We start from the raw sequence: 6,119 nt of genomic DNA on the forward strand, positions 1-6,119 counted from the left end.
TGGCACAGTGGATAAAGCACCAGCCCTGTAGTCAGGTGTAGTCAGAGTTCAAATCTGGGCTCACACACTTGACACTTACTAGCTGTGTGACCCTGGGCAAGTCACTTAATCTTGATTGCCTCACCAAAAAAAAAAAGTTGTATCATAAGAATGACGAAAGGAAAGTACCACTTTCCTATTCCTCAGCTTCCATTTTTACCTTTTCTTTTCTGCATACAACTCTGTTCTTGTTAGATGCAACAGAGTAGGTGACAATGACTTAACTGTATATGTTTTATAAAGGCCACTAGGACCTCTTTCATCCTTATCAAGTAGAGTGGAGAGAGCACTGGCCTTGAAGTTGGGAGGAACTGAGTTCAAATCTTACCTCAAACACTTATTAACTATGTGACCCTGGAAAAGTCACTTGAACCCATTTGCCTTAAAAATCTGGTGCCATCCCAGTCATCCTGATGTATTTCTTACCACTGGACCCAGAAGGCTCTAGAAGAGAGAGTGAGGTTGGTGACCCTACACAGCTTTCCCTCACTGAAATCCAATTCACTGATAGTCATGACATCACCTCCTGATGTCATGGTTCTCTTCAAGAATGAAGGACAAACAACAACAACTCTGTTCACTATTTTTTGAAGTATGACAGTTGTCCTCCCCTCCAACATATAGCACTTGTCACTTTTCTGAGGGGACCACCTTCCTAACATTTGTCTATAGAAGGATGAATGTCCAAGTGTGTTTTACAGTTCAACAAATATACCTCCAATATCTTTAGGCCTCCATTTGGCCCTGGTATCAGAGACCATTTGAGTAGCTATAGGAACTTTCTTTTTATACATTATAAATGAAATCAGTGTTAAACTCCTTGTTCATAGTCACTCATTATCATTTGTCTCTTCCCTATTTCAGTATCCTACTTGCATCAGCACTCTTCCTGGTCTAGGGGTCTGGGCTTTGGGTGGAATACCTTATATCCACCAGATTGTTCTACAGTCTCCCACCCCATTTCCCCCACCTTGGGAAACTGGGCCAGAATATCAAAATCTTCTGAACTGATTCCTGAAATAGCTAGAAAAGGGAGGGAGAAGGCACCAGGTCCACCTGGCCTGGGCATCCACAATGAGAAGAGAGAACTGCAATCCCAGCTATGTGTGTATTTGTGTCTTTATTCACACATACATACATATGAATACATGTAATATATGTACACAATTTCCTACATTTTATTATTTCTATTGCTTTATATCTCTTGTAATTCCAGATATTTGCAATTCTGGCCCAAATAAGTTTAGTAAATGGGTAGAATTTAAAGTTCTTTTGATTATTATCTTATATTAAGGTATATGCATAAGGTATAAGGTATATATAAAACAAAGTCTTAGAAAATTATGTCTTCAATTTTATTCACTACAATGTTGATTTTTATGCTACTTTTTCATTGGATAAAATTTATTTGTAGCAGCAAGTACCTCTCTGCTTATGGGACTCTTTATGGACCTATATGATGAAACCACAGACTAGGTCCTTATCTATAGGGAGTTTTTAATACAAAAATAAAAATACTGTGAAGACTACTGAGCAAGTACATTGACTAAAGAACACAGAATTCATTGAATTCATGAACAATAATACGTTATCTAGGGGCCTTTAAAATGGGGTCCCTAGATCAGACAAAATGGGTACCTTGAACATCCCAAATGTATATACAATAATCCATGCATTACAGCCAATGTATTTTGTTCATAGCTGAGGCAGCTTGGTGGTGTGATGGATGGATCATGAGATTTGGAGTCAGAAAGACTGAGTTAAAATCCTGCCTCAGACACTTACTAGCTGTTAGACCCTAGGCAAGTCACTTAATCACTCTTAGTCTCAGTTTCCTCATCAATAAAATAAGGAAAATAATAGCACCCACCTCACAAGATTGTTGTGTGAATTAAGTGTGATAATATGTGGAAAACTATATAAATGCTATCTGTCTTTGAATACTTCCAGAGACCCTTACTCAGAGATTCATTTCCATGGTGTTGTATATACTTCAACAAACTTGGTTATCTGCATTCTAAAACAAATTCCAGAAATCCTACAACAATTTATTGAACATCTATTATGTACAAAACACTGTACTAGATGCTGGCAATACAGAAATAGAAATAACACGGACCTTGCTCTCAAGGAACTAATGATATAGTGGTAAGAATGAGATACAGGTGTGTAAATAACTACAGTACCAGGAATAGGGAGATCAGTGGCAACAGGAAGTCCAGTGAAACTGCTATGGGAATTTTAATGAGAGAGAGAGAGAGAGAGAGAGAGAGAGAGAGAGAGAGAGAGAGAGAGAGAGAGAGAGAGAGAGAGAGAGAGCGAGCTTATTTTTATTTATGGAACATTTCAGAGAAGGCCTCATGGAGGAGGTGGTACCCAAGTTTGTCCCCGAAGACAGGAAGGACTAAACCAGGTAGAAAATGATGAAGTATTTTAGGTAATGACATAGATATGGGAAAGGGCATGAAAAGCACAGAGGATGAATAGTACCATTTTGCTGGCACATGGAGGGCATAAAGAAGGGGCAACATAAAGTTGCGGGAAGTAGAGCTTTAACTACAAATTCTTCCACTGGGTGGGAAGATGAAACTGATGCTGTTGAATTGGGGCAGGACAGTGGCAGCTGGCATGGAGGATGGTGTGTGTATATGTGTGTAGTGGTACTAGTAGCAGCAGCAGCAGCACAAAAAACAATGCCACTTGATGGTGGCACAGAGAAGAGTCCAATTAAGGTTGCAGTTATATTAAGAAAAGGGGAAGCTTTTCAATCAAAAAGATCCACCTTCACCTCCATGACACCAAGTTGACAGGATCCTGGAGGTGAGGCTAGGAAAGGAAGGAGGACCAGCACAGGGACTCCAGGAGGCCGCAGCAGCAGGCAAGGGATGTATGTTACATGGAGGTAACAGTCTCTAGACTACCATGGGGATGAAGCCCTCACGGAGGCAAGACATGCACTCTATAGAATTTTAGATCCTTTTTCTTCTAATTCCTGCTTGTGTGACCTGGGGCAAATCACTGAACTTATCTGCACTTCTACTAAATACACCCAGCAAGTCCTGAGTTCTGATCTAGCAGCACATACTTACTAGTTGTGGAGCCTTGAGCAAGTTATATGACTTCTGTTGCAGGTTTGTTCTGGGGATTAAATGAAATAAAATTTGTAAGCACCTAGCATGTGGTAATGACTTTATAAATGTTTTTCCCCTCCCTGTTACTATGTCTGAGAACTCAATATCCCTTTGCTGACTTATTAGTTGGCCCTCCATCCACTGTACCACCTAGTAGCCAAGTAAGAGAGGTGAAGGAAGGGGATGGATGCTTTGAAGAGGAAGCAGCTGCTTCTCCTCCAAGGGATGATAATGTAGATCCACAGGTATCATCAGGGGAGGGATGATCCAATCAGGATCACAGAATAAGAGAGTGTACTTGCAACCAGTGACTCCCTTGAAGAGGAGCTATGTGTAGATGGCAGCTATTTGTAGATTTAACAAGAATAACAGAGGGGTTTGGTGTCTTCTCCAGGCACATATCCAAAACAATAGAGAACCTCACAAGATACAAAACTGGATGACAATTCTCCACTTCTGCTATGTCACACGGGCACAGATGATAGTGCCAGAAGGAATCTAGAAAGCCTTGCCAGTTATTGTGAGGTTCTGGGAAAGAAACTGAAGACCTTAGCAGGACAAGTGATTTTTATCAATGCTGTGGCTCAAAGGCAAGGGCTTCAGAAGAGAAAGATAAATGTGAGAAGTAAATATCTGGCATTAAAAAATGGAGTCTGAGAATGAGATTTGTTTTTCTCTACCCTAGCTTAAATACAAGAATAATGGGCTTCCAGCCAGGAATGGCTGTACCTAATAAGTATTGGTAAGAATGTATTTCCCAGGAATCTTGCAAATCTAATGAAAAAGGCTTTAAATGGAAAAGAAAGGGGTAGAAAGAAAACTGCCTATATATTGTCATTCAGCTACACCCCATCATGAATATCTACAATGCAGGAAGATGAGTAGCAGTAAAGAAACATTCAGAAACACACAGGAGATAAAATTCAATATATATGTGGGGAGGTAGGTAAGTACGTAGGTAGATGGAACATATAAAACACTTACTATGTGCAAGGCACTGTGCTAAGTGCTGGGGATACAAATACAAGCAACTTAGTTCCTTATCTCAAGGCACTTACATTATAATGAGGGAAGACAACACACTCACTATGTTGTGTGTGTGTGTGTGTGTGGGGGGAGATTTTGAAAGTGGATCGGAATGTGCATGGTGCAAAGGACAATACCATTAGGTAGGGAGGGGAGTATTAATGTTGAATATGGAACGATCTAACTAATTGTGCAGTGGCATCAGAAGAAGGGAGAGTCGACCATAAAAACCATGTCTATTCACAAATGCAAGAAGTATGGGTAAAAAGCAAGATCTTCACATGCCTAACGATCAAAGTTGATCTCATTGGTAACCCTGAGACTTAGTAGGATGAAACTTACACCAGGAATATGATTCTAGAAGGGTATATTTTATGCAAAAGTAATAAAATGGGAGTAGATTATCATGATGTATCAAGAAAGTATACTTAGGAAGCAGAGGGGGAGGGTGCATGATGGAGAACATTGGGATAAAGATTAATGGATGCAGAAACAGAAGTAAATTGTTTTAAGAGTATAATACAGACCATGCAGATTGAAAGTGGAAATATATGAGAAGTGTGAGGAACAGATTACAAGCCTGGCATAGTTAAGATATGATCCCGATGGGGTTGCTATTGTTTTTCCTTCATTCTTGAAGAGGATCATGACATTAGTGTGATGTCATGACTTGCAGTGAATTGGATTTGAGTGAAGGAGGGCTTTGCAAATTCACCAACCTCACTGTCTTCTCCAGAGCAATCTGGGTCCAGTGGCAAGACAGCTATCAGGATGACTTGAGGTGGATCCAGATGTTTAAGGTATTTGGAGTTAAGTGACTTACCCAGAGTCACATAGCTAATAAGTGCCTGATTCCTAATGGGGAATCTTAAGAAGTGACCATTCCATTTTAGGATTTGTAAATAGAGAGTTCTGGGTAATCTGACAGGATCCCTTGATCTTATAAGAGCATATTTCAAAGGGTAGAGAGCAAGGATAAGTTACAGCCCATTGCCTAAATGAATTCAGAGAGGTTCATCCCAGGTGGTAGCTCTCAAGAATTAAATTCTGAAGAAAAAAGTGAAACAATCAATAAGGAGGGAAAGAGGGAATTATCCAAAGGTATTAATGTACATGTGTAAGGAACTCATGGATCAATTGCCCCCCCCCTTTAAAATTAATTTTACTCCTTTTATTTTGAGCTTATGAAATAAAACAAACATTTCCCATAACATCATAACTTGCCGCAACTTTTTATTTGTTAAAGGCATGTACAGAAGAGGGAAGAAAGGGATGTATACAAAAGCATGACAGAATCTTATAAGGATAGTCATCAGCAAGTCAACAAGCATTTATTAAGTGTCTACTGCAAGCCAAGGACTGTGCTAAGCACTGTGCAGACAAAGGCAAAAACAAAGCAGTCCTTGTTCTCAAGGAGCTCACAGTCTAATGAGGGACAACAAAACACAAATAACTTCATACAAACAAGCTGTCTACAGGATAAATTGGAAATGATCTAGAGATGCAAGGTACTAAGATTAAGATGGATTGGAGAAAGTTTCTTGTAGAACAGAGAACTTTTTTGGGGGGCAGGGCAGTGAGGGTTAAGTGACTTGCCCAGGGTCACACAGATAGTAAAATTCAAGTGTCTGAAGCCGGATTTTAACTCAGGTCCTCTTGAATCCCAGGCTGGTGCTTTATTCACTGTTCCATCTAGCTGTCCCCTAGAAGGGGGAACCGAGACAGACTCTCAAGAGGGCTAAGTCTTGAAAAGACTGGAGATTGATGGAAAAACTAAGGACAGCAAAATAGGATTCCTTGGTGGGATTGGGACCAACTCCCAAATACAATAGATTTGACTTAATAATCAATTGTATGATAGAATTCAATTAATGTCTTTAAAAACATTTTCTCCCCCAGCTGGTTTGTGTGTGTGGACAGAGT

General features: G+C 39.9%; 1 pseudogene; it reads right to left on the reverse strand.

The window, feature by feature from the left end:
- Nucleotides 1-218: 218 nt before the first annotated feature.
- Nucleotides 219-319, reverse strand: LOC122752441 (annotated as a pseudogene).
- Between the last annotated feature and the right edge of the window lie 5,800 nt (nt 320-6,119).

The sequence above is a fragment of the Dromiciops gliroides genome, chromosome 3, assembly GCF_019393635.1.
Source record: "Dromiciops gliroides isolate mDroGli1 chromosome 3, mDroGli1.pri, whole genome shotgun sequence".
NCBI lineage: Eukaryota > Metazoa > Chordata > Mammalia > Microbiotheria > Microbiotheriidae > Dromiciops > Dromiciops gliroides.